This window comes from Loxodonta africana, unplaced genomic scaffold, assembly GCF_030014295.1.
Source record: "Loxodonta africana isolate mLoxAfr1 unplaced genomic scaffold, mLoxAfr1.hap2 scaffold_62, whole genome shotgun sequence".
In the NCBI taxonomy this organism is placed as follows: domain Eukaryota; kingdom Metazoa; phylum Chordata; class Mammalia; order Proboscidea; family Elephantidae; genus Loxodonta; species Loxodonta africana.
In genome coordinates this window covers 148,321-175,936 of record NW_026975348.1, presented here as the reverse complement: position 1 = coordinate 175,936, position 27,616 = coordinate 148,321, and the positions used below count along the sequence as shown (strand labels likewise).

The window sequence follows — 27,616 nt, the reverse complement described above, 5'->3', positions numbered from 1 at the left end:
TCAACGAAGAAGACATTCAGGCAGGTAACAGATACATGAGGAAATGCTCACAATCATTAGCCATTAGAGAAATGTAAATCAAAACTACAACGAGACACCATCTCACTCTAGCAAGGCTGCCATTAATGCCAAATCACAAAATAATAAATGTTGGAGAGGTTGTAGAGAGCCTGGAACACTTATTCACTGCTGGTGGGAATTTAAAATGGTGCAGCCACTTTGAATATCAATCTGGCACTTCCTTAAAAAGGTAGAAATAGAACTACCATAGGATATGGCAATCCCACTCCTTGGAATATATCTTAGAGAAATAAGAGCCTTTATATGAACAGATACATGCACAACCATGTTCATTGCAGCACTGTTTACAATAGCAGAAAGATGGAAGTAACCAAGGTGCCCATCAACAGATGAATGGATAAATAAATTGTGGTGCATTCACAAGATGGAATACTTCACACAGATCAAGAACAATGATGAATCCGTGAAATATATCATAGCTTGGAGGAATCTGGAGGGCATTATGCTGAGTGAAATTAGTCAGTTGCAAAAGGACAAATATTGTATGAGACCACTATTATAAGAACTCAAGAAATAGTCTAAACAGAGAAGAAAATATTCTTTGATAGTTACGAGGGTGGGGAGAAAGGGAGGGAGAAGGACATTTGCAAATCTAGATAGTGGACAAGAACTATTTTAGGTGAAGGGAAAGACAACATACAATAAAGGAGAGGTCAGCATAAATGGACTAAATGAAAAGCAGTTTCCTGAATAAACCAAATGCTCCAAAGGCCAGAGGAGCAGGGGCAGCAGTTGAGGGACCATGTTTTCAGGGGACATCTAGGTCAATTGGCATACTAAAATCTATTAAGAAAACATTCTGCATCCCACTTTGGTGAGTGGCGTCTGCAGTCTTAAAAACACTATCAAGCGGCCATCTAAGATGCATCCATTGGTCTCAACCCAGCTGGAGCAAAGGAGAATGAAGAACACCAAAGATACAAGGTAATTATGAGTCCAAAAGACAGAAATGGCCACATAAATCCAAGACTATATCAGCCTGAGACCAGACGAACTAGATGGTGCCTGTCTACAACCGAAGACTGCCCCGACAGGGAACGAAACAGGGCATCCCTGACGGAGCATGAGAGCAGTGAGATGCAGACCTCAAAGTCTCATAAAAAAAATCAGACTTAATGATCTGACTGAGACTAGAGGAACCCTGGAGGTCATGGTCCCCAGACCTTCTGTTGGCCCAAGACTGGAACCATTCCCAAAGCCAACTCTTCAGACAGGGATTGGACTGGATTATAGGATAGAAAATTATAGTGGTGAGGAGTGACCTTCTTGTCTCAAGTGGACACATGAGACTATGTGGGCAGCTCCCGTTTGGAGGGGAGATGAGAAGGCAGAGGGGGACAGAAAGTAGCTGAATGGACACGGGGAATACAGGGCTGAGAGAAGGAGTGTGCTGTCTCATTAGTGGGAGAGGAGCTAGGAGTACATAGCAAGCTGTATACAAATTTTTGTATGAGAGACTGACTTGATTTGTAAAGTTTCACTTAAAGCACACACACACAAAAGACAGAAAGAATACACAGAGTCACAGTACCAAAAGAAATGGTCGACTTTCAGTCGTTTCATGAGGTGGCATATGATGAAGAACTGGTAGTAGTGAAGCAAGAAGTCCAAGCTACACTGAAAAAAAAAAAAAAAGGCACTGGCGAAAAACAAGGCTCCAGGAACTGACAGAACACCCACTGAGTTGTTTCAACAAACAGATGCAGCACTGCAGATGCTCACTCCACCATGCAAAGAAATTTGGAAGCTAGCTACCTGGCCAACAGACTGCAAGAGATGCACGTTTGTGTCCATTCAAAGAAAGGCGATCCAACAGACTGTGGGAGTTATCAAATGTAAATTAGTAAATATGGTAAACAAACAAACAAAGAAACTCTATCTATTCTACACTGAATATGACATTCTATCCCCAGGAGATCTAGTGAGTTTATGATGTTGTTGTTAGGTGCTGTTGAGTCAGTTCCAACACATAGTGACCCTATGTACAACAGAACGGAACAGTGCCCAGCCCTGGGCCTTTCTCATTGCTGTGTCTGAGCCCACTGTTGCAGCCGCCGTCTCAATCTGTCTCATTGAGGATCTTTGTCTTTTTCACTGACTCTCTACTTTACCAAGCACGATGTCTTTTTCCAGGGACTGATTCCTCCTGATAATATGTCCAGAGTACGTGAGACCAAGTCTTGCCACCCACCTTTCTAAGGAGCATTCTGGCCGTACTTCTTCCAAGACAGGTGTGTTCATTCTTCTAGCAGTCCATGGCATATTCATTATTCTTCACCAACAACATAATTCAAGTTTCTGTTCTTTTGTCTTCCTTATTCATTGTCCAGCTTTAGCATGCATATGAGGCGACTGAAAATATCATGGCTTGGTTCAGGCACACCTTAGTCCTCAAAGTGACATCTTCGATTTTTAACACTTTAAAGAGGTCTTTTGTAGCAGATTTGCCCAATAAAATACGTCATTTGATTTCTCGAAGTCTGCTTCCATGGGTGTTGACTGTGGATCCAAGTAAAATGAAATCCGTGATGACTTCAGTATTTTCTCTGTTTATTGTGATTTTTTTATTGTTCCAGTTGTGAGGATTTTTGTTTTCTTTATGTTGAAGTGTAATCCATACTGAAGGCTGAAGTCTTTGATCCTCATCAGTAAGTGCTTCAAGTCCTCTTCACTTTCAGTAAGCAAGGTTGTGTCATCTGCATGTCTAGGCTGTTAATGAGTCTTCCTCCAATCCTGGTGCCCCTTCTTCTTCATATGATCCAGCTTCTTGGACTGTATGGATTATACGTTTTTTTAAAGACACTGAGTTTTTGGTAATTTACTACGGCAGCCCTAGAAAATGAATACAGAGCCCTTCACCAAGAACAAGTCAAGTTAGCACCAAAAATGCTCCTGTAAGGGTAGCCGCATAGCATGAGACATGGCAGTTTTTAAAAAGTATGAAGTAAAACTTTCAGCTTTGAGAAAGAAAGGGCTCCTCTAAGTCCAAGTTCTAAGTCCATTGCTGTTGGGTCAATTCTATCTCATAGCGACCCTAAAGGACAGAGTAGAATTGACCCATAGGGTTTCCAAGGAGTGGCTGGTAGATTCGAACTGCTTGAATAAGTATTGTGAAAAAATACAACCCTGACACACAACTTTTCTGAGCTTAGTATTAAAACAAAACAAAACAAAAAAAAAGTCGCTACCCGGTGGATTCTGACTCATAGGGACCCTATAGGACAGAGTAGAGCTTCCCCACAGGGTTTCCAAGGAGCGACTGGTAGATTCAAACTGCAGACCTTTTGGTAGCACCCAAATGCGTAATCATCGCACCACCAGTGGCTTTCAAATCAGCTATAGGCTGATGATCTCCAAATTCTTAGAACCCAGAAAACTACTCTACCTCAGAGTGGTATCCACAGCTGGGAACTGTTCTCCACACTTGGACAAACTCAGACATCCAAAGCTAACATGTCCAGAAAAAATCTTTTGGTCATTTTCTCAAGTTTGTTCCTCCATGGTTTTCCACATGGTAGAGAATGGCTCTGGTGACCATGCGCTCATGGTAGCCTGAATTCTAGAAGTCACCTTTGATTCTCCATTCCCCTCATCCCATACATCTGATCCACCAGCAATTCTTGGCAGCTCAAGCTCCAAAGTACACCTCAAGCCTGCCCACTGTTCCCACCTGCACTTCCACCATCACTCCTCACCCTGACCACTGCAGAACTATCCTGACCACTCCTCTGTGTTTGCTGTCTTCAAGTTCTCCTGGGCTACAGTTAATTCCTGGAACACATTCTTTCTCAAGACCATTGAACAATAGAAGGAGAAGGGCATTTAGTTGTATGCTACCTCCTCCGCTTGAGCTGCATGCCCCTCAGAAATCACTTTCCAGTGTGCAGTCTATAATGTCTCTATCCCAATTTCCTGTCTTTGGCTGCACTGCTTTGATAGCGTGCATGCATGTGTGCTTCAGGGGTCATGTAGAGAGATGCTTGGAGGAATTTTTCTTAGTACAATCATGGTTGTGTGCCATCAAGAGATTCTGACTCATATCAACCCTGTATGACAACTTAGAACTGCCTCACAAGGTTTCCTAGGTTGCAGTCTTTATGGTGCAGCCCTGGTGGCCCCGTGGTTAAGAGCTCGGCTGCTAACCAAAAGGTGGACAGTTCGAATCCACCAGTTGGTTCTTTGCAGAAAGACATGGCAGTCTGCTTCTGTAAAGACTTATAGTCTTAGAAACCCTATGGGGCAGTTCTGCTCTGCCCTATAGGGTCACTATAAGTCGGAATTGATTCAACAGCAACTGGTTTGGGATTTTGTTTGGTTAGAATCTTTATGGGAGCCCATCTCCAGATCTTTTCAACCCCTGAGCTGGTGGGTTCCAACGGCCCACCTTTCAGTTAGCCAAGCACTTAACCGTTGTACCTCCAATACTTAACTCTGCATGCGAGAGGGTCCTCTCCTGACGTCTCCTGTCTCCTCACCCCGCACACCTTGGCGTTGTCCTTGCTTCTAGACCCCACCGTCCCCTCTGGAGGCCCAACCCCCCCACGCCCGCCCCACACCCGGGCCGCTGGGCGGGGCCGGCAGCCATGTTCCTCGCCGTCCAGCCAGTTACTCCCGGAAGCGCTGGGACGGGTGGTGAGGGGTCCGGGCCGGATGGCGCGCCTTAGAGAGGATGATGTTCGTGCTGCTTTCCGTGCCGTGTTTTCTGAAAGGTATGAAACTCCGGCAGCTGGCTGGAGGGACCCGCTCCCAGACTGAACAAGCCCGGCCCCTCGAAGGTGTGGAGGGAAGGCGCCAGGAGGGCGGGTCCCAGTCCCAGCACCCCGTGGGCTCCAGAGGTTGGGGAGTCCGGACGTTGGGTTTGCAGCTCGCATCGCCCCCTCCGGCGTACCCCGTCCCGAGTGATCCCCAGGGGCGGACGCGGTGCGGGGCTGGGCGGACGCAGCCACTCTAGGGGCTGCGAGAGGGAGTCTCTGGCCCGGGAGACGCAGCTGGTCTGCGAAATTTGCATCCCCATGGATTTGCGGGGGTGAGGGGGTGGGGGTCCAGCCGCGGGATCCAGCTGCGGAGTGCCCTCAGGCCTGGGGCTTGAAGGGCTTCGGGAGAAAGGCTGTGTCCAGGGCTGCGCCCAGGTCCCTACTCTGCCCGGGGCGGGTTTGCAGGCCAAGCTGGGGGATGGGCGCCTGCCACCCCCCCGTCCCCCACCTTTTTGAAACTAATTTCACTCAGCATAATGCTTTCCAGGTTTCTCCATGTTATGAAGTGTTTCACAGATTCATCACTGTTCTTTATTGATGCATAGTATTCCATTGTGTGAATATACCATAATTTATCCATTCATCCATTGATGGGCACCTTGGTTGCTTCCATCTTTTTTCTATTGTAAACAGTGCATAGATGTGCATATACCTGCTTGTGTAAAGGCTCTTATTTCTCTAGGATATATTCTGAGGAGTGGGATTGCTGGGTTGTATGGTAGTTGTATTTCTAGCTTTTTAAGGAAGGGCCAAATTGATTTCCAGAGTGGTTGTATACCATTTTACATTCCCACCAGCAGTGTATAAGTGTTCCAGTCTCTCCACAGTCTCTCCAACATTTATTATTTTGTGTGTTTTGGATTAATGCCAGCCTTGTTGGAGTGAGATGGAATCTCATTGTAGTTTTGATTTGCATTTCTCTAATGGCTAATGATCGAGAGCATTTCCTCATGTATCTGTTAGCTGCCTGAATGTCTTCTTTAGTGAAGTGCCTGTTCATATCCTTTGCCCATTTTTTAATTGGGTTGTTTGTCTTTTTGTGGTTGAGTTTTAGCAGAGTCATGTAGATTTTAGAGATCAGGCGCCCGGTGGAGATGTCTTACCTGAAAACTTTTTCCCAGTCTGTAGGTGGTCTTTTTATTCTTTTGGTGAAGTCTTTAGATGAGTATAGGTGTTTTTTTTTAAGGAGCTCCCAGTTATCTGGTTTCTCTTCATCATTTTTAGTAATGTTTTGTATTCTGTTTATTCCATGTATTAGGTCTCCTAATGTTGTCCCTATTTTTTCTTCCATGATCTTTATCGTTTTAGATTTTATGTTTAGGTCTTTGATCCATGTGGAGTTAGTTTTTGTGCATGGTGTGTGGTATGGGTCCTGTTTCATTTTTTGCAGATGGATATACAGTTACGCCAGCACCTTTTGTTAAAAAGACTGTCTTCTCCCCAATTAACTGACACTGGGCCTTTGTCAAATATCAGCTGCTCATATGTGGATGGATTTATATCTGGATTCTCAGTTCTGTTCCATTGGTCTATGTGTCTGTTGTACCAATACCAGGCTGTTTTGACTACTGTGGCAGTATAATTGGTTCTAATATCAGGCAGAGTGAGTCCTCCCATTTTGTTCTTTTTTAGTAATGCTTTACTTATCTGGGACTTCTTTCCCTTCCATATGAAGTTGGTGATTTGTTTTTCCATCTTTTTAAAAAATGTCATTGGAATTTGGATCGGAAGTGCATTGTATCTATAGATGGCTTTTAGTAGAATGGACAATTTTACAATGTTGTCTTCCTATCCATGAGCAAGGTATGTTTTTCCAATTACGTAGGTCCCTTTTGGTTCTTTTGCAGTAGTATCTTGTACTTTTCTTGGTATAGCTCTTTTACATTTTTGGTAAGGTTTATTCCTAAGTATTTTATCTTCTTGGGGGCTGCTGTGAATGGTATTCATTTGGTGATTTCCTCTCCAATGTTCTTTTTGTTGATATAGAGGAATCCAACTGATTTTGCAAGTTTATGTTGTAACCTGAAACTCTGCTGAACCCTTCTATTATTAGTTTTAATAGTTTTCTTGAGGATTCCTCAGGGTTTTCTGTGTATAAGATAATGTCGTTGGAAAATAGAGATAATTTTATTTCTTCCTTACCAGTCTGGATGCCCTTTATTTCTTTGTCTAGCCCAGTTGCTCTGGCTAGGACCTCTAGCACAATGTTGAATAAGAGCGGTGATAAAGGGGATCCTGGTCTGTTTCCCGTTCTCAAGGGAAATGCTTTCAGGCTCTCTCCATTTAGGATGATGCTGGGTATTGGCTTTGTATCAATACCCTTTATTATGTTGAGGAATTTTCCTTCTATTCCTATTTTGCTGAGAGTTTTTAACATGAGTGGATGTTGGACTTTGCCAAATGCCTTTTCTGTATCAATTGATAAAATTACGTGGTTCTTGTCTTTTTTTTATGTGGCGGATTACATCAATTGTTTTTCTAATATTGAACCAACCTTGCATACCTGGTATAAATCCTACTTGGTGATGGTGGATTCTTTTTTTGATATGTTGTTGAATTCTATTGGCTAGAATTTTCTTGAGGATTTTTGCATCTATGTTCATGAGGGATATAGGTCTGTAATTTTCTTTATTTGTGTTGTCTTTAGCTGGTTTTGGTATCAGGGTTATGCTGGCTTCATAGAAGGAGTTAGGTAGTATTCCGTCCTTTTCTATGCTTTGAAATACCTTCAGTAGTAGTGGTAAGTCTTTCCTGAAAGTTTGGTAGAACTTTGCAGTGAAGCCGTCAGGGCCAGGGCTTTTTTTTGTTGGGAGTGTTTTGATTATCTTTTCAGTCTCTTTTTTTTGTTATGGGTCTATTTAGTTGTTCTACTTCAGTTTGTGTTAGTTTAGGTAGTTAGTGTGTTTCTAGAAATTCATCCATTTTTTCTAGGTTTTCAAATTTGTTAGAGTACAATTTTTTGTAGTAATCTGATATGATTGTTTTAATTTCAGTTGGATCTGTTGTGATATGGCCCATCCCATTTCTTACTCGGATTATTGGTTTCTTTTCCTGTATTTTTTTAGTCAGTCTGGCCAATGGTTTATCAATTTTGTTAATTTTTTCAAAGAAGCAGTTTTTGGCCTTGTTAACGCTTTCAATTGTTTTTCTATTCTCTAATTCATTTAATTTTGCTGTAGTTTTTATTTTTTGCTTTCTTCTGGTGCCTGACAGTTTCTTTTGTTGCTCTCTTTCTGTTTGTTCACGTTGTAGGGACAGTTCTTTCATTTTGGCTCTTCTTTAATATGTGTGCCTTTATTGATATAAATTGACCTCTGAGCACTGCTTTCACCATGTCCCAAAGGTTTTCACAGGAAGTGTTTTCAGTCTTATCGAATTCTGTGAATTTCTTTATTCCCTCCTTAAGGTCTTCCATATCCCAGTCTTTTTTGAGCAGGGTATTGTGCAGTTTCCAAGCATTTGATTTCTTTTCCCTGGTTTTTGTGTTATTGATTTTTACTTTTATGGTCTTTTGTTCAGAGAAGATGTTTTGTAATATTTCAGTGTTTTGGGTTCTGCAGAGACTTGTTTTATGACCTAATATGTGATCTGTTCTAGAGAATGTTTCATGTGCACTAGAAAAGAAATTATAGTTTGCAGCAGTTGGGTGGAGTGTTCTGTATAAGTCTATGAAGTGAAGTTGTTTAATTGTAGCACTTAGATCTTCCGTGTCTCTATTGAGCTTCTTACTGCATTTCCTATCCTTCACTGAGAGTGTTGTGTTGAAGTCTCCTGCTATAGTTGTGGAGGTGTCTATCTCACTTTTTAATTCTGTTAACGTTTGTTTTATGAATGTTGCGGCCCTATCATTGGGTGCATAAATATTTAATACAGTTATATCTTCCTGGTAAATTGTCCCTTTAATCATTATGTAGTGTCCTTCTTTATCCTTTGTGGTGGATTTAACTTTAAATCCTATTTTGTTGGAAATTAATATTGCCTCTCCTGCTCTTTTTTGATTGTTGTTTGCTTGATATATTTTTATCCATCCTTTCAGTTTTAGTTTATTTGTGTCTCTAAGTCTAAAGTGTGTCTCTTTTAGGCAGCATACAGACTGATCGTGTTTTTTTATCCAGTCTGCAACTTTCTGTCTGTTGATTGGTGAATTTAGCCTATTTACATTAAGTGTAATTATAGATAAGTATGAGTTTAGTGCTTTCATTTTGATGCTTGTTTTTGACAATTTCATTTTTTCATTTACTTTTTTGTGCTGAGCTTTTCTTTGTAGAATGTGTGTTCCTCCTTTTTATAGTATTTGAATTTATGTTGGTGAGTCGTTATGTTTATCTTGGTTTTTATTTTGAAGTATGGAATTGTTAGACCTCATTGTGGTTACCTTAATATTTACCCCGGTTTGACTAAGTAAAAACCTAAGTTGTTTAACCCTGTATCACCTTGGTTTCCTCTCCATAAGTAAGATCTATGCCTCCTGTATTTAGTCCCTCTTTTTTGAGTATTGTAATCTTTTACATAATCACATCAATGATTCCCTGTTTTGAGCAATTTTTTTTAATTAATCTTATTTTGTTTTTGTGATTTCCCTATCTGAGTTGATATCAGGATGTTTTGTTCTGTGACCTTGTGTTGTGTTGGTATCTGATGTTGATTTTCTGACCAAAGAATTTCCTTTAGTAATTCTTGCAGTTTTGGTTTGGTTTTTGCAAATTCTCTAAGCTTGTGTTTATCTGTAAATATCTTAATTTCACCTTCATATTTTAGAGTTTTGCTGGTTATATGATTCTTGGCTGACAGTTTTACCTCTTTGAGTGCTCAATGTTATCCCACTGCCTTCTTGCCTGCGTGGTTTCTGCCGAGTAGTGCAAAGTTATTGATTCTCCTTTGTAGGTAACTTTTCGTTTATCCTTGGGTGCTTTTTAAATTTTTCTTTATCTTTGGTTTTGGCAGGTTTGATGATATGTCTTGGTGATTTTCTTTTGGGATCTAGTATGAGGTTCGATGAGCATCTTGGATAGATATCTTTTCATCTTTCATGATGCCTGGGAATTTTTCTGCCAACAGATCTTCCACTATTCTCTCTGTATTTTGTGTTATCCCTCCCTGTTCTGGAACTCCAATCACACGCAAATTATTTTTGATAGAGTCCCCCATGATTCTTAGGGTTTCTTCATAGTTTTAAATTCTATTTGATTTTTCTTCAACTATATTTGTGTCAATTGCCTTATCCTGCAGTTCCCCCACTCTGCATTCCAGTTCCTCGAGTCTGTTCCTCTGACTTCCTCTTGAGCTGTCTGATTCTGTGACTTTATTGTTACTCTTTTGGATTTCTGAATGCTCTCTCTCTATGGATTCTTACAGCTTATTAATTTTTTCACTATGTTCTTGAATAATCTTTTGGATGTCTTCAACTGCTTTATCCGTATATTCCTTGGCTTTTTCTGTAGATTGCCTTATTTCATTTGTGAGGTCATTCCTGATGTCTTGAAGCATTCTGTATACAATTTTTTTGTATTCTACATTTGGCAATTCTAGGAATGTATCTACATCCAGGAATGATTTTGATTCTTTGATTTAGGGGTTTGTAGAAGCAATCATGGTCTACTTCTTCATGTGATTTGATTTCGACTGCTGTCTCTGAGCCATCTATAAGACATTGTAATATTTTCTTTTATATTTGCTCACTGAGTCTTATCTCTTGTTTTGTTTTGTTACAGTACACCCAGATGTGCTACTAGATTGTGGTATCGTGATTGCTGTAGCTTTTGAATCACTTACGTCCTATTACCAGCTTGCCTGAGCTGTTACCAGGTATGTAAGTGTATGAGTCCATTCACTATTCTTGAATAGAATCAGCTCAGGTGTCCTGATATGTGGTCACCTAGTGTGTGGTATAGGCTCTCACCTATTATCTTAGAGGAGTAGTGGTGATGGTTGTATGCACCAGTTTCTATTAGTGTCAGGGGGTCACATTTCGAGGAGGGCAGGATGCTGAGAGCCTTCCTTCAAGTGTCAGTGAGGTAGGTGTGACTCTGTTCTCTAGAGTGCTCTGGTGGGTGAGCTCTGCAGCTGTATCTTAGGCACCCAATGCTTGGGTAGGCGTCACTATTCTCAGACCCCTCTAGCAGGTGGCTAGGTGATGTGGGTGGAGTCTCAGCCCTCAGTTCGCTGGTGTGGATCAGTGAGGGCTCTGTTTAATAGGTAGAGTGTTATCTGACCTCCAAAACTTGCCTTTCCACTGCGGAGCTAAAACAATTATGGTGAGATCTCTATCAGAATTGCCTTTGCATTATAATAGCCACCTAGTTACCTGTAGGGTGAAAGCCAAAGACTATGGGTCTGTTAATGCCTGGATGGAGCTGATTGTGTATTGTTAATTTCAGTTTAGGGAAGTCAGGGAAGGATTTTTTCTTTGATGGTTAAATGCTGCTTTTCTCAGGCCAGGAGAATGGGTTAGAAAAGAAAGAAGAAAAAAAATCAAGCAGTGCACTTCACCCTCTGGCACAGAGAATTCCAATGTTAATGAAGCTGGCTGGGGCAATGAGAGGTGGAATCAGATATATAGAAGAGAGTAGCCTGGCAAAATATACAAAGTTACTTATGTTGTTTGGTGAGGACTGTTTTTTCTGAGATTCCAGAGCATTGTGTAGCTTGTGTGTGCTGGCTGTATCCCTGCTGAGACTGTCCCAGAGGCTTAGGGCTCCGTCCATGCTCACACCATCTCAGGAAGCCGCAATCAGCTCCCCCACACTTAGTCCCAAGCCCAGCACCAAGGTTTCCTTTCTGGGACGCTGCACTCCAGGCTCCAAAACCAGTCGCTGCTTCCCCGTGGTTTTTCATTTCCCTGTCAGCCGCATCTGTGTGGAGCCTGCATGTGCTGCCTGGGTCCCCTCTGAGGTTGGTCCTGAGGGTTAGGCCTACATCTGTGCTTCCCTGTCTCAGTAAGCCACAATCAGCCCCACCACTCTGGCACCACGGAACCGCGAGGGCTCAAGGCTGCGGCATGGGACACTGGCTCCGGAAGTGGTCCCTGCTGCAGTGTGGCTTTTTGCTCCCCTGTCACTCAGGTCAACTCCTTAGTTCTGTGTTTGATGGTCAGGGTTTGTAGATTGTCCTTTATGTAATTGATTCACTTGTTTTTTTGAGTCTTTGTTTCCAGAGGGATAAGCGGAAGCTTCTACTTAGTCAGCCCAGTCAGCCATCTTGGTCCTGCTCCTGTGTCTGCCTCTTTATGTGATTTGATATTGACTGTTGTCTCTGAGCAATCTGTAAGTTATTGTATCAGTTTATTTTATGCTTGCTTTTTGTATCCTAGCTTCTTGCTTTGTTTAGTTTTGGTATACCCAAATAAGCTGCTTGAGTGCACTAGGTTGATTATTTTCACCCTTGAAGCTCTAATGTGCTATCACCAGATGGCTAGCACTGTTACCAGGTATATGAGCCTAGGAGTTCATTTACTTTTCTTGTATGGATTCAACTCAGGTGCCCAGGTAGTTGGTCATAAAGTGTAAGGTACAGGCTCTGTCCTACAGTCTTAGAGGGGGAGGGGTTATTGGTGTAGGCAGAAGTATCTGGCTGCAGTAGGGGGTCAGAGTCTGATCAAGGCAGGGGTCTGACACCTGTGCTCTGAGTGTCTGTGAGGAAAGTGCATCCCTGTTCTGTAGAGCACACGGGTGGGTTCTGCAGAAGGGCAGTGGGTACCCAATGCTTTTGGTTGTAAGTTCTGGGCGGTACTACTTATCCTTGGAGCCCTGTCACAGGTGGCTAGGTATTATGGGTGGAGCCACCAGTCCTTAGGCCCCTGATGTGGGTAGGTGAAGACCCTGTTTAACAGGCAAAGCAGTGTCAAACATCAAACACCCATCTTTCCACCGTCCAGCTGAAACAGTTGCAGTCTGGCGACAAGGGCCTAGTCTCCCGAAATGGGCCCACACAGGTCCATGCTGGGGTGAAAGGTATTCAAAGCCCATGGACTGTCTGTGCCTGAACAAGAGCTGCTTCTGTCCTGAGCTCCCCAGCTTAATTGAGCTGGCAGATTATCTTTCCCCCAGTTGTGAACTTACACCTTCTTCAAGGATGGAAAAATGGCTCAGAGTGGTACCAGGGCCTATCTCAGGCCCAGGGAAGTTGACAGCCACTGAAGCCGGCTTGGGGGCTGGGGGCGTGGTAAAATAAGCACAAGTAATTAGCTTTTGCCGAGAGTGTCGTTCTTCTCTTGTTCTGGAGGTGTGAGTAATCTGTGCAACTTGCTGTCTTTCCCTGAGCGAAGCGCCTCTGGAACGCTACTGCCAGCCCCACTGCAGTCGCTCCAGGGAACGGTGCCTGAGGATTCCTGGCTATTCAGGTCCAGTAACTCCTCTCCGCTTCTGAATAGTCTCTCCCTCCCCCTGCCACTGAGTCCATTTTCTAACTTTGCCTTTGATGTTCAGGGCTCCTAGCTTGTCATAAATATAATCGCTTCATTTGTTTTTTTGGGTCTTTTTTGTAAGAGGGATCACTGGCAGCGTCTCAGTACTCTGCTGTCTTGGCTTCGCCTCTCTAATATAATCAACCATTTTTTTAAAAGAGAAAGAAAAGTGAAACCTGTAGAAACAACAAATAACAGAATGAGATCCACAGAAAAACTAGATATTGGAGCTATCAGACAAAGACACTGAAATAACTCTATTAAATTCAAAGAAATAAAGGGAAGACTTGGAAATTTGGCAAAAAACTAGAAACTAAGAAAACGATCAACTTAGAAAGTCAACTGAAAACTATAGCTGAAGTTAAAATCTTAATGTATGTATATAACAGCAGATTACAAATGCTGAAGAGAGATTTAGTGAACTGGAAGATATGTTGGAAGAAAATAGAGGCATACAGAAAAGGAAAAATATATATAATATAAAAAGGAATAAGATACAGAGAATACAATGAGAATATTTAGCATAAGATACTTTAAGAAGGAAGAAAAAGAATGAGGCAGAAAAACTGAGATTATGGCTGAGAATTTTCTTCAAATGATTAAAGATATCAAGTCACAGATCCTAGAAGACTAACAAAACCCAAACCAAAAAAAAAAAAACAAAGCCACTGCCGTCGAGTCGATTCCGACTCAAAGCAACCTTATAGGACAGAGTAGAACTGCTTCGTAGAGTTTCCAAGGAGCGCCTGGTGGATTCGAACTGCTGACCTTTTGCTTAGCAGCCATAACACTTAACCACTACGCCACGAGGATTTCCTTATAAGACCAATGTAGGGTAAATAGAAAGAAATTCATATCTACATACATCATAGTAGGACTGCTGAAGCTAAAGACAAAAAAAACCCACAAAAACCAATTTAACACTACTGAAAGAATTGAAGAGATTATCTTTAAAGGACAAAAAAAAAAAACTGACTGATGACTTCTCTACAGAAATAGTGAAAACCCTAAGACAATAAGATGACATATTTAAATTATAGAGAGAAAATACATGGCAACCCAGAACTCTATGCTGAGGAAAAACATCATGAATGAGCAAAGACCTTTTGTTTTCAGACAAACAAAACCTTGATAAGTTAACATCAGCATGCCCACATTAAAGAAAATTCCAAAGGTATTCTTCAAGCAGAAAGAAAATAAGGTGAAAGGCTTAAGATGCAAGAAGGAATGAAAGTTAATGAAATGGGTAAAAATAGATGATTACTGACTGCATGACATAATAAGAATAGACTTTATTGGGTTTAAAATATGTAAGAATTTAAAATGTTAAGATAACTACAGCATTTTGACTTTTATGGCTTTATGATCAGGAAACATGCTGTGTAATATTTTGATGTTTTGGATTCTCTTAATGCTTGCTTTGTGGCCTAATACGTGGTCTATTCTCAAGAATGCTCCATGAGCGTTAGAAAAGAAAGTTTACTTGACTACCGTTGGGTAAAGTGTTGTGTTTAAGTCTATGAGATCAAGTTGGCCGATTGTGGTATTTAGATCTTCCATGTCTTTATTGAGCTTGTTTATGGATATCCTGTCATCGGAAGTGGTATGTTGAAGTCTTCTACTATTATTGTGGAGCTATTTCTCTTTTCAATGCTGTTTGAGTTTGTTTTATGTCTTTTGGAGCCCTGTCATTGGGTATATAAGTATTTATTATGATTTTGTCCTCCTGGTATAAAAAAAAAAAAAATTTTTTTTTTTTATTGACCCTTTTATCATTATATAGTGTATTTCCTTGTCCTTTGTGGCGGAGTTTAGTTTAAAGCCTGTTTTATAAGAGATTAATATTGCCACTCTTATTTTTTATTGTTGTCTGCTTGATTTATATATATATATGTTTCCATTCTTTGAGATTTATTTAATGTCTTTGAGTCTATGGTGTGTCTCTTGCAGTCTGCATACAGATGGATCATGTTTTTTCATCCATTCTGCTACTCTCTGTCTCCTTATTGGTGCAATTAAACCATTTACATTTACTGTAATTTTTCATAGTTATGAGTTTAATGCTGTCGTTTTCATCTTTTTCGTGTATGTCTTGTTGACATTCTCCTTATTCCACTTAATTTTCTCTGTTGAGTCGTTCTTCTTTGTGCATTTTCTTTCCATCCTCTTCATTTTTGTTGCCTTTGTATTTACTGCTAATTAATTTTTTTCTGTGCTGAATCGTTTTTCTTTTTAGTCTTTCATCTTTTTCCTTGTTGTTGCTTTTGTATTTGCCGAAAATTTATGTTTTCCTTGTTTTTTTTTTATTTTAATGTGTAGGATTGTTCGTTTCCTTTGGGTTATCTTAACATTTACCTCTGTTTTTCTAAATTTAATCCAATCTTTTATTTCTTTATATCGTCTTGACTTCCTCTCCATATGAAAGATCTATGACTACATTATTTAGTCTCTCTTTTTTGTCTTAATATTGTCATCTTTTACAGATCGATGTCTCTGTTTCTATATTTTCAGTGTTTTAGCTTGGATTTATTTGTGACGTCCCTATGTGGGTTGATATGTGGTAGTTCTGTCCCGTGTTCTAATCTTGGGTTGTTAGCTGATGTTATTGATTTTCTACCTGGAGAACTCCCTTTATTATTTCTTGTCATATCGGTTAGGTTTTTAAAAATTCCCTAAACTTCTGCTTATCTGGAAAGGTCCTTATTTCACCGTCATATTTGAGAGACAGTTTTGCTGGATATATAATTCTTGTCAGGGAATTTTTTTTTTTTTTTTTCCTTCAGGGCTTTGTATATGTCCTTCTTGCCTGCATGGTTTCTGCTGAGTAGTCCGAGCTTAGTCTTACTGACCCTTTTTTTTAGGTGACTTTCTGTTTTGTTTTGTTTTTTTCTGTTTATCCCTAGGTACTCTTAAAATTCTCTCTTTATATTTGGTTTTGGCAAGCAAGATTATAATATGTCCTGGTGACTTTATCTTGGCATCTACCTTGCGTGGGGTTCAGTAGGCATCTTGGGTAGATATCTTCTTATCTTTCACAAGATCAGCGAAGTTTTTAGCCAAGAAGTCTTCAACAATTCTCACTGTGTTTTCTGTTATCCCTCCACCCCCCGCCCCGATTCTGGTGTTCCAATCACTCTTGATAGAGTCCCGCATAATTCTTAGAGTTTCTTCAATTAAAAAAAATTACTTTATCAGATTTTTCCTCAAATAAGTTGGTGTCAGGTGCTTTATCTTCAGTCTCACTAATTCTGACTTCCAGTGCCTCAATTCTGCTCCTCTCATTTTCTATTGGGTTGTCTAATTCTGAAATTTTATTGTTACTCTTTTGGATTTGCTTGCTGTCTTTGTATGGATTCTTGCAGCCTGTTACATTTGTCATTATACTCTTGTCTAACCTTCTTAAGTTCCTCTATTGTTTTATCTGTGTGTTCCTTGGCTTGTTCTTCGTTTTGCCTGATCTCCTCCTGGATCTCTTGAAGAGCTCGGTCTCTTAATCTTTTAAATTCTTCCTGCAGTAATTCCTGGAATTTCTCTTCATTTGGAAGATTTCTTGATTTGTTGTTTTGGGAGCTTCCTGAATCCATCATGGTCTGCCTCTTTATGTTATTTGATATTTACACTTGTCTCTGAGCCATCAATAAGTTATTATATTCATTTATTTTATGTTTGCTCACTGAGTCGGAACCTACTTGATGGCACTGGGTTTGGTTTTTGTTGTTGTTGTTGTATTGTGTCCTAGCTTCTTGTTTTATTTTAATATGCCCAAATAGGCTGCTTGGTTGAGCTAGTTTGATTATTGGCACCTTTGAAGCTCTTCCATCCTGTCACCAGGTGATCAGAGCTGTTACTAGGTATGTGAGCCTAGGAGCCCTTTTACTTTTCTTGTATGGATTCAGCTCAGTTGTCCACATAGTCGGTCACCAAGTGTGTGGTGTAGGCTTTCACCTACAGTCCTACATAGACAGGGTTGATTGGTGTAGGTACAGATGTCTGGCTACTGTGGGGGGAATGACAGCCCTTGAGTGTCTGGGAGGAAAGCATGTCCCTGTTCCCTAGAGCACATAGGTGGGTGGGTTTTGCAGCCAGACCATGGGCACCCAATGCTGTTGGTTGTAAGGACTGGGATTCACCACTTATTCTTGGACTCCTGAATTGCGTGGCTAGGTGGCATGGGTGGAGCCACCAACTCTCAGGTCACTGATGTGGGTAGGTGAGGACCCTGCTTAATTGGCAGAACATTGCCACATACCACAAATCTGCCACTCCACTTTATAGCTGATACAGTTGAAAATAGGCTTCAGGTATATACCCTGTTGTAGTGTGCTAATGAGGGCCTTCGCTGTTGACATGGGCCCACACAGGTCTATGCAAGGGTGAAAGGCATTCAGAGTCCTTGGACCCCTTATGTCTGTGCCTTCCCTGAGTTCCTGGCTTAGGGAAGCTGGCAGATTATATTTTGTTGTTTGTTCCTGCTCCAGGGCATGTGATAGTTCCTACTTCTGGCCCAGGGGACCCAGAAATAGCCGAAGGTGGTCCAAGACTAAAAACAGAGAGGGAGGAAGCAGGTAAATGGGAGAGATGTTCTTTCCAAAGGGGATGATTTTTGATTTGTGTGGCATTTTAAATGCATGTACTTATCTTTTGCCAGCTTAGCACTGCTTTTCACTGGTTCTGGAGGCTTGTGTAGACTTTCTACAACTCGGTCTCTTCTGATGTGAAAAACATGTCCCGAGCGTCACTGCTTGCCTCACCGCACATGCCATCCGATCCAGCCTGCAGGGTGCTGGTTTCTGCCGGGTCAGGTCTGTCAACGTCTCACTGCTTCTGAACCATATCCCCCTCCCCCTGGTACTAAGTCCAATTCTGTAACTTCACCTTTGATGTTCAGGGCTCCTAGATTGTCATATATAATCGATTTACTTCTCTGGGTCTTTGTTATAAGAGGAGCTACACAAAACATCTGACTACTCTGCCCTCTTGGCCCGACCCCCTACAAGAGACATTTTTCATCACATTCCTGAATCTGACACTATCAGAGAAACTTATCTCTGAGAAAATGAAATAGGGATGAGGCAGTAGGCAGAAAAAATCCGTTGGGTTGGAGTCGATTGTGATGCATAATGACCCTATAGGTCAGAGTACAACTGCCGCATAGGGTTTTCCAGGAGCGGCTGTTGCATTTGAACTACTGGGCCAGAGTATATTTGGAGCACTGGTGGTGCAGTGGTTAAGAACTCAGCTGCTAACCAAAAGCTTGGCAGTTCGAATACATTAGCTGCTCCATGGAAACCCTATGGGGGCAATTCTACTCTGTCCTATAGCGTTGCTATGTGCTGAAATCAATTCACCAGCAATGGGTTTGGTTTTTTGGTTTACACGCCTACATGAGTAAAATTTGTCTTGAATCTCTAAACTTAATTCTAATGTAAGAATGCAATTGTAGTACTTCTCCATAAAGGTTTGTCTTAAGTCATCAGGATGAAAACCAAACCCACTGCCATCAAGTCGATTCTGACTCATCCCAACCCTGTAGTTTCCAAGGAGCGCCTGGTGGATTTGAACTGCCGTCCTCTTGGTTAGCAGTCGTAGCACTTACCCACTATGCCACCAGGGTTTCCTGATCAGGATATCCTGTGCTAATTTATTGGATACCTTCAGGAATTCTTCATCAGTTATATTCACGTTAAGAAGGAAAAAAATATCAGAAGAAACTTCATACATCTTCACCCTTCATTTCAGGCAAGATTCAAGTGTGTCAGTGATGGTGGTGGTGTGAAATTGATCTCTGGCACTGAATACTTGTGGAGCATTTCTGTCACTTACCTGTTTCTTTTAATGCTTCTGCAACAATAAACTGCTTGATAATCAGTATTTGGCAGTATTTGTTTTATTGTGTTTTCAAAATATTCTCTTATGTAAATATCTTGTTAATAGCTGGTAGAGATCTATGCATGTCTATAAATTTACTTCTGAATCTTGGAGAATTGCCTCGTCAAATGGAAATGATGCAATATATTATTATACATAACAAACATAAATATATGGTCTGTGTTTCCATTTTGTTGGCAACGTTTTAAGCTTCTGTTCTGGTGTCTCCTTTTTGTGACTGGTCTTCAGCAATATTCTCTATGGCACCTAGAATCTGAGTGTGTGATTCCAGGATTGCACACATTGCTGTAGCATGTGCTTCCCAGTGGGTATTAGAAAGACATTTTAATGCTGATCATTGCCTAAATATGTTTTAAGAATAGCTCATCGATGAATTGAGACGGTAAAAAATTTGTAAAATATCTGAATAGAAGAAAAAAATCATTTTTCTTTACAAAAATCCACTGTGATACATCCTACAAAATTAAGTGAATATGCAGCACCTTGGTATGAAAATGGCATATTCATTACATTCCAGAATTTTCTGTTGCATGCCTTTATAATGCAGTGACATTTCACAGCATTGTCATAGGATTGGTCTCTGCACTTAGAAAAATCAATTTTGCAAACTTCGCCTAATTAGTGAAACACTTGGTTTGCAATGTCTTTGAGGGCTAACGCGATGTGTTCTCCTGACTCGCTTGGTGCATGTTATGCCTTCTTTCCCTCAAGATTCTTCCATTTGTAATGGAAATGTCTAGCTTGTGCCTTTTATGCCATTGTACCTTAGGAAGCAGATAACTTGTGTCCTAGATTTCACAGATGAAGAGGGATTTTTGAATTTTGGACTTGGACTTGATTTAAGACTTTTTCTATGCTATGATGGGATGAGGAAACCCTGGTGGCATAGTGGTTAAGTGCTACGGCTGCTAACTGAGAGGTCGGCAGTTCGAATCTGCCAGGCGCTTCTTGGAAACTCTGTGGGGCAGTTCTACTCTGTCCTGTAGGGTCGCTATGAGTCAGAATCGACTGGACGGCAGTGGGTTTGGTTTTGGTTTGTGATGGAATGAATATGTTTTCCTTTTGCAAGAATGTGATTTTGGGGGGGCCAAAGGGTAGAATGTCATGAATTGAATTATGTCCCCCCAGAATGTGTGTATCAACTTGGATCGGCCATGTGAGGTTGTCCTCCATTTTGTGATGGTAATTTTATGTTGAGAGGATTAGGGTGGGATTTTAACACCTCCCTGATCCGAGATACAGGGAGTTTCCCTAGGGTGTGGCCTGCACCACCTTTTACCTCTCAGGAGATGAAAGGATAGAGAGTTGGGGACCTCATACTACCAAGAGCAGAGCATGTCCTTTGGACCCGGGGTCCCTGTGCCTGAGAAGCTCCTTGACCATGGGAAGATGGAGGACAAGGACCTCCTTCCAGAATAAACAGAGAGAAAGCCTTCCCCTGGAGCTGACATCCTGAATTTGGACTTGTAACCTACTAGACTGTGAGAAAATAAATTTCTCTTTGTTAAAGCCATCCACTTATGGTATCTGTTGTGGCAGCACTAGATGACTAAGGCAGCGATGATTTTAGCTTCTGTTTTGGTGTTTCCTTTTTGTATCTGGTCTTCAGCAATATTCTGTGTGGCGCCTAGAATTGTATTTGTTGCTATAGCATGTGCTTCCCAATGTGTATTAGACATTTTAATGCTCAATCATTGCTTGAATGTGTTTTAAGAACAGCTCATCAGTGAGTAGAGGTGGCAAAAAATTTGTAAAGTAACTGAATATTAGAAAAAACATCAATTGCTTTTGGACAAAAAAAATCTGTTGTGATACATCCTACAAAATTAAGTGAATGTGCAGCACTTTGGTATGAAAATGGCATATTAATTTCATTCCAGAATTTTCTGTTGTATGCCTTTATAATGCAGTGACGTAATGGCAGCATTGTCATAGGATTGGTCTCTGCACTTAGAAAAATCAATTTTGCAAACTTCACATAATTAGTGAAACACTTGCTTTGCAATGTCTTTACCAGTATGATTTTTTAAGCTAGTAAATGTGATAAATCACCAGACAGGTTTTCTACCTGTTGGAGATACGGATCTTTAAACAATCCTTAGCTGGCCTGTATGAGAAGGCTCAGAAGTGGAATCCACAGACAAAATAAAATATCGAGCTATACTTATTTCACTGACAGTAGTTGATTGAACTTCATCACTTAACAAGATTATAAATTTTTTACACATTATTTTAGAATTATAGGATGGATTGTCCTTTCCTGTGTTACCGTATTTTGAGATGTGACTTGCTAAAAATAGATCAAATGAGCAACAAGTTGAAGCCAACTTTAAAATTTTCCATTTCGTGGGGACCCAAAGACTTCATTTCTTTTTCACGAAGATAGTCCACATTCAGTGATTGTTAGGACAACAACGACACATTACAAAATGGCTTTTCAATACTGATGTTCATTAATTTGTGATTCCAGTTCATAAATTAAGCCAGAAGAATGTGTTTAGTTTAAATATGATAACATAATCTTTGTGAATTGAACTATTTTCATGTTTACCAATCCTATTCAATTTGCACCAATTGCTAAATTCATCTGTAACAATTCGAGAATTAAATGAGGATGACGGGTTTGTTTTTTTGTTTAGTAGGTTTGCAAACAAAACAATACAGGGACCCGACTGATGGAGATTGCAGTAGCCACCCCCTCTTATAATTTTCATCATTAACTTTGCACTCTAGAAAAAATTCTGGCTACAGAACTTCGTTTACCGTCCAGGAATTTTCAACACAAATTTACAAGTGGACAACTGTGATGTTGACAATCACTTGGGCCTCTTTTGATCCAGTAATTTGCTTCGTTGGAAGAAAATTATTCCACAAGGCAGTATCTGCATTTCTGTTATTTATGGGGTCTGCAGATGTGACCATTTAATATTCTTAGTTTCACTTTCTAGATCATTACTAATTTTTTTTTTTTTACTACAGCAAGAAATAGTTGCAGAATTTAGAACAAATTCTGTTATATTTGTATTGCCATCGTTATTTCAGCACTAGTGGTACTAGTAGGATGATTCCCACCTATTAAGCATGTACCTTTAATGGCAAAAGTCTCTTCTGATTTATTACATTCTCAAAACGAATTTTGGAATAGTCTTCAGGGATTCACAAATCATTTTCTTTTTCTCTTCTGCAGGCTTCCATTTTTGCACTCCACTTAGTTATTGCCGTTTCATTTTGCCTGGATTGAAAATTATGTCACTTTTTAAATTTGATTCTGCCATAACAATAAATTTGAATAATAGAAAATAAATTTATAAAACAGGAAGTTTATAAAAGAAAATTTACTTTAGAATTTAGACATTAACACAAAAAATTCATATTTGAAAATTAAATAACTCATTGCTGTGGATTAAATTTTAACTAACAGTGACCCTATTGGACAGAATAGAACTGCACAGCAGGGCTTCTAAGGAGAGGCTGGTTGAGACCTTTTAGTTTCAGGCAGGCTCTTAACCACCGTTCCACCAGGGCTACATTTGAAAATTAGTAAGTAAAAACGTTAATTTGGACCATGAGATTTTGTTCTTGACGTCTTAGATAGTCCAAAGAAATAGTACATGATATCCTTCTCCATGGACTAATTCCTCATGAAAACAGGTCCAAAGTATGTAGGATGTAGTCTAGCCATCTTTGCTTCTAGGCTAGGGTACATTCTGGTTATACTTCTTTCAGGATAGATTTTTTTGTTCTTTTGGCAGTTCATGGTATATTCAGAATTCTTCACCAACACGACAATTAAAAGGCATCAATTCTTCTTCGGTCTTCCTTATTCATCAGCCAGCTTTCCCACACATACGAGGCCACTGCAAACACTGTGGCTTGGATCAGTTGCATCTTAGTTTTCAAGGTGATGTCTTTGCTTTTCAACACTCTGGAGGTCTTTTGCGCCGATTTGCCTCATGGCAGTGCATCTTTTGATTTCTTAACTGCTGTTTCCATGGGTGTTGATTGTGGATCCAAATAAAATGAAATCCTTGACAACTTCAATCTTTTCTTCTTTGATCATGATGTTGCTCATTGGTCCAGTTGTGAGGATTTTTGTTTTCTTTATGTTGAGGTGCAATCTATACTGAAGGCCGCGGTCTTTGATCTTCATCAGTAAGTGCTTCAAGTCCTCTTATCTTTTAGCAAGGAGGGTTGTGTCATCTGCAAAATGCAGGTTGTTAATGAGTCTTCCTCCAATCCTGATGTGTTCTTTGTATAGTCCAGCTTCTCAGATTATTTGCAGATTAAATAAGTATTGTAAAAGGATACAACCCTGACACACACCTTTCCTGACTTTAAACCACGCAGTATCACGTTTTTTTTTTGAACGTCTACCTCTTGATCAGGTTCCTCATCGGCACGATTCAGTGTTCTGGAATTCCCACTCTTCGCAATGTTATCCATAATTTGTTATGATCCAAGCAGTCAAATGCCTTTGCATAGTCAATAAAACACAGGTTTAAACATCTTTCTGGTATTCTCTGCTTTCAGCCAGAATCGATATGACATCAGCTGTGATATCCCTCCTTCCATGTCCTCTTCTGAATCCTGCTTAAATTTCTGGCAGTTCCCTGTCAATGTACTGCTGCAGCTACTTTTGCATGATTTTTAGCAGAATATTACTTGCATGTGATATTAATGATATTGTTTGATAATTTCCACGTTTGGTTGGATCACCTTTCTTAGGAATCGGCATAAATATGGATCCTTGCCAGTTCGTAGGCCAGGTAGTTGTATTCCATATTTCTTGGGACTAGACAAGTGAGCGATTCCAGTGCTGCATCCATTTGGTGAAACATCTCAGTTGGTATTCCATGAATTCTTGGAGGCTTTTTTTTCTAAACAATTCCTTCAGTGCAGCACGGACTTCTTCCTTTGATACCATCGGTTGCTGATCATATGCTACTTCCTGAAATGGTTGAAGGTCGACGAATTTTTTTTGGCTTAGTGACTGTGGGTATTACTTTCATCTTCTTTTGATGCTTCCTACGTCATTTAATATTAATGGCAACTCAAGGGTTGAATTTTTTCTTCAGTTCTTTCAGCTTGAGAAAATGCTGAGTGTGTTCTTCCCTTTTGGTTATCCATCTCTAGATCTTCACAAGTCATTATAATACTTCTTCTTCTCAAGCCACCCTTTGAAATCATCTGTTCAGCTCTATTACTTCATCATTTCTTCCTTTCACTTTAGCTACTCGACATTCAAGAGCAACGTTCAGAGTCTCTTCCGACATCCGTTTTGGTCTTTTCTTTCTTTCCTGTCTTTTAAAGGACCTCTTGCTTTCTTCATGTGTGATGTCCTTGATGTCATCCCACAACTCCTCTGGTCTTCAGTCATTAGTGTTTAACACATAAAATGTATTCTTGAGGTGGTCTGTAAATACAGGTGAGATATACTCAAGGTCATTCTTTGGCCCTTTTTGACTTATTCTAATTTTCTTCAGTTTCAACTTGAACTCCCATATGAGCAATTGACAGTCTGTTTCACAATCGATCCCTGGCCTTGTTCTGACTGATGATATGAGTTTTCCCATCTTCTCTTTCCACAGATGTAGTCAGTTTGATTCCTGTGTATTCCATCTGGTAAAGTCCACGTGTATAGCTGCCGTTTATGTTGTTGAAAAAAAATATTTGCAGTGGATGAGTCACTGGTCTTGCAAAATTCTTTCATGAGATTTCTGGCATCATTTCTATCAGCAATGCTGTATTTTCCAACTACTTTTCCTTCTTTGTTTCCAACTTTAACATTCTAATGACCAGTAATTATCAATGCATCTTGATTGCATGTTTGATCAATCTCAGGCTGCAGAAGTTGCTTAAAATCTTCAATTTCTTTGTCTTTGGCATTAGTGGTTGGTGCATAAATTTGAGTAGTCATATAAACTGGTCTTCCTTGTAAGTGTATGGATATTAGCCTATCAGTGACAACATTGTACTTCAGGCTAGATCTTGAAATATTCTCTTTGATGATTAATGTAACGTCATTCTTTTGACTCTGGTGGAATATCAATGTTTGTAAGACTGCTCACAGACTGTTTCACCAGAGAGTTTTCTGGTACTGCAATATCTACCACTAATGTCTGTGATCCCTGTGAATTGGCAAAATAAGAATAGTGGTATAGATTTCTTCCAAATACAGAAAACATAATTATGAAAATGTTCTTGCTATTGATTATGTTCTTTACCAATCCGTTCCGATGGGATTTTTGATAGTTCACTTGAAAAATGAGTCCAAGGTACTGTGATGTGATTGTTTACTTTGTGTGGCCTTTCTAGCCATGGTCTTATAACATCTACCCTGGTACTTGGGCAGGACTGTGTGATAGGGTAATTGTGGCTCACCAAGGGGATTGTTTAGTTTTCCCTTCAAAGAGAACCAGTTCCAGAGCAAAGAGGAGGATTCAACTCCCATCAAGGAAGAACAGCCAGGAGCTGAGCATATATTATGGACCTGAGATCCCTACACTGAGAAGCTCCTAGAAGCAGGAGACTGAGATAGAGAGAGGAAGCTGCAACCCTGAAGACGGTAAGATGCCATGGCAGGAGAGACCGAGCAACAGGGACCCGGCTATAGGAGATGATGGCCCATGGAGAAGGAAAGCTGAGTGCCTTTGGAGAGAGGCCCAAGGTGAGGCAGAGGCACACCTATGAGCACAGGAGGGAAGAGGCTGTCCTGATAGAAGAACTGTATTCTGAGTGTCTTTGAGCCTGAGTTATAACTGTTACTTCCCTAATAAACCCCATAATCATGAATATGGACTGTGAGCTCTGTGTGGCCATTGCAATGAATTATTGAACCCAGCAAAGAAGTAGGGAGTGCTGTGTGAGGGACAGTTGGTGTCAGAGTTAGTGAAGATGGTGGAGAGAGGATAGTTTTTTCACCAATGCCTTCAATGCAGCTTCGATTTCTTCCTTTTATACCATCAGTTCTTGATCTTATGCTACCTCTTGAAATGGTTGAAAATTATCCAGTTCTACTGCAGTACTATATTAATGTCAGACAAATTATACTTCAGAAAAAGGAGTCTTATTAGGAATAAGTAGGGACATAACATAATAAAGGTTCAATTCTCCAAAAAGATACAACCATCCTAAATGTGTACATATTTAACAACAGGGCTCCAAAATACAAAAACTAATAAATCTGAAAGGGGAAATGGACAAATACGCATTTGTAATTGGTATCAGTACTTTTCTATGAATAATTACTAGAGCCCTGCTAGTTGAAGTCCAAAGCGTCTGTATGAACCACTCATGGATGTCTACGTGTCTGTGTATGTATGTGTTTGTATGTGTGTATGTATGTGTATAGTATAAAGACAAGTAATACAGAAATAAACATAGAGTCCTTGGGAGGTGCAAACGGTTAATGCATTCAGCTGCTAACCAAAATGTTGGAGGTTTGAGTCCACCCAGAGGCACTTCGGAAGAAAGGCTTGGTGATCTACATTTGAAAAATTAGCCATTGAACTGACACACTTGTGTGTCACTACTACTCTGACACACATGGGGGGAGGGGTCACCATGAGTCAGATCAGCTTGATAGCAATTGAATGATTTTTTTTATTCATTCTGCCAGTGTTTGTCTTTTAATTGGTATCTTAGGCTGGGTTCTTTAGAGAAGCAAAACCAGTGAGAGATACATATATATGTATTTATATATAAATAGATTTATATCAGGGAAATGGCTCACAAGGCTGTAGAGGCTGGTAGGTCTCAAGTCCATGGGTCAGGCTGGTGGCTTCTCCTGACTCATAGATACAGGGACTGCAGAACTCAAGATCTGCAGGTCATACAACAGGTCTGTGGCTCACAGGCTGCAAAGGCCGACAAATCTCAAGATCGGCAGGTAAGCTGGCAGGCCGCGGCTCACAGACTGCGGAGGCTGATGAATCCCAAAATTGGAAGGTAAGCTGAGAGTTCAAGTCCCAAAAACTTGAGATCAGATGAAGAGGAGCCAGCTGCAGGATTCAGAGTTAGCAAAAGCTCAAGAGCCTTGCCAGAAAGTCCACCTATATTGGATGCAGTCCACACCCCCGAGGAAACTCCCTTACATCTGATTGGCTACTCACAGCAGATCCCATCATGGAGGTAATCACATTATGTCACATCTCATCATGGAAGTGATTGCATCGTTAAACGACTGGTAAACTACATCATAACTGCCAAAGCACTGAGAATCATGGTCCAACAAAGTTCCCAATTGTGAATTTAATGATCCCCATTGTGAATTTAATCTATTTATATTTAAAGCGATTAATGATAAGGAAGGACTTATATCTTCTACTTTGTAGTAGGTCATATACCTATTTTGTTTCTCATTTTCTTCACTACTGTCCACTTTTGTGTTTGACTGATTTTTTTCAAGTGTACAATTTTGATCCTCTCCTTGTTTCCTTTCCTTATATTTTTTAACTTCTTAGTGGTGACCATGAGGATTACAATTAATATC

At 40.4% G+C, this 27,616-nt stretch overlaps 1 long non-coding RNA gene across 2 annotated transcripts in view; it reads left to right on the top strand.

The window, feature by feature from the left end:
• LOC135229916 (uncharacterized) overlaps window positions 1-27,616 on the top strand; it is a 313,351-nt gene that overhangs the window by 257,446 nt on the left and 28,289 nt on the right. The window lies entirely within an intron of this gene.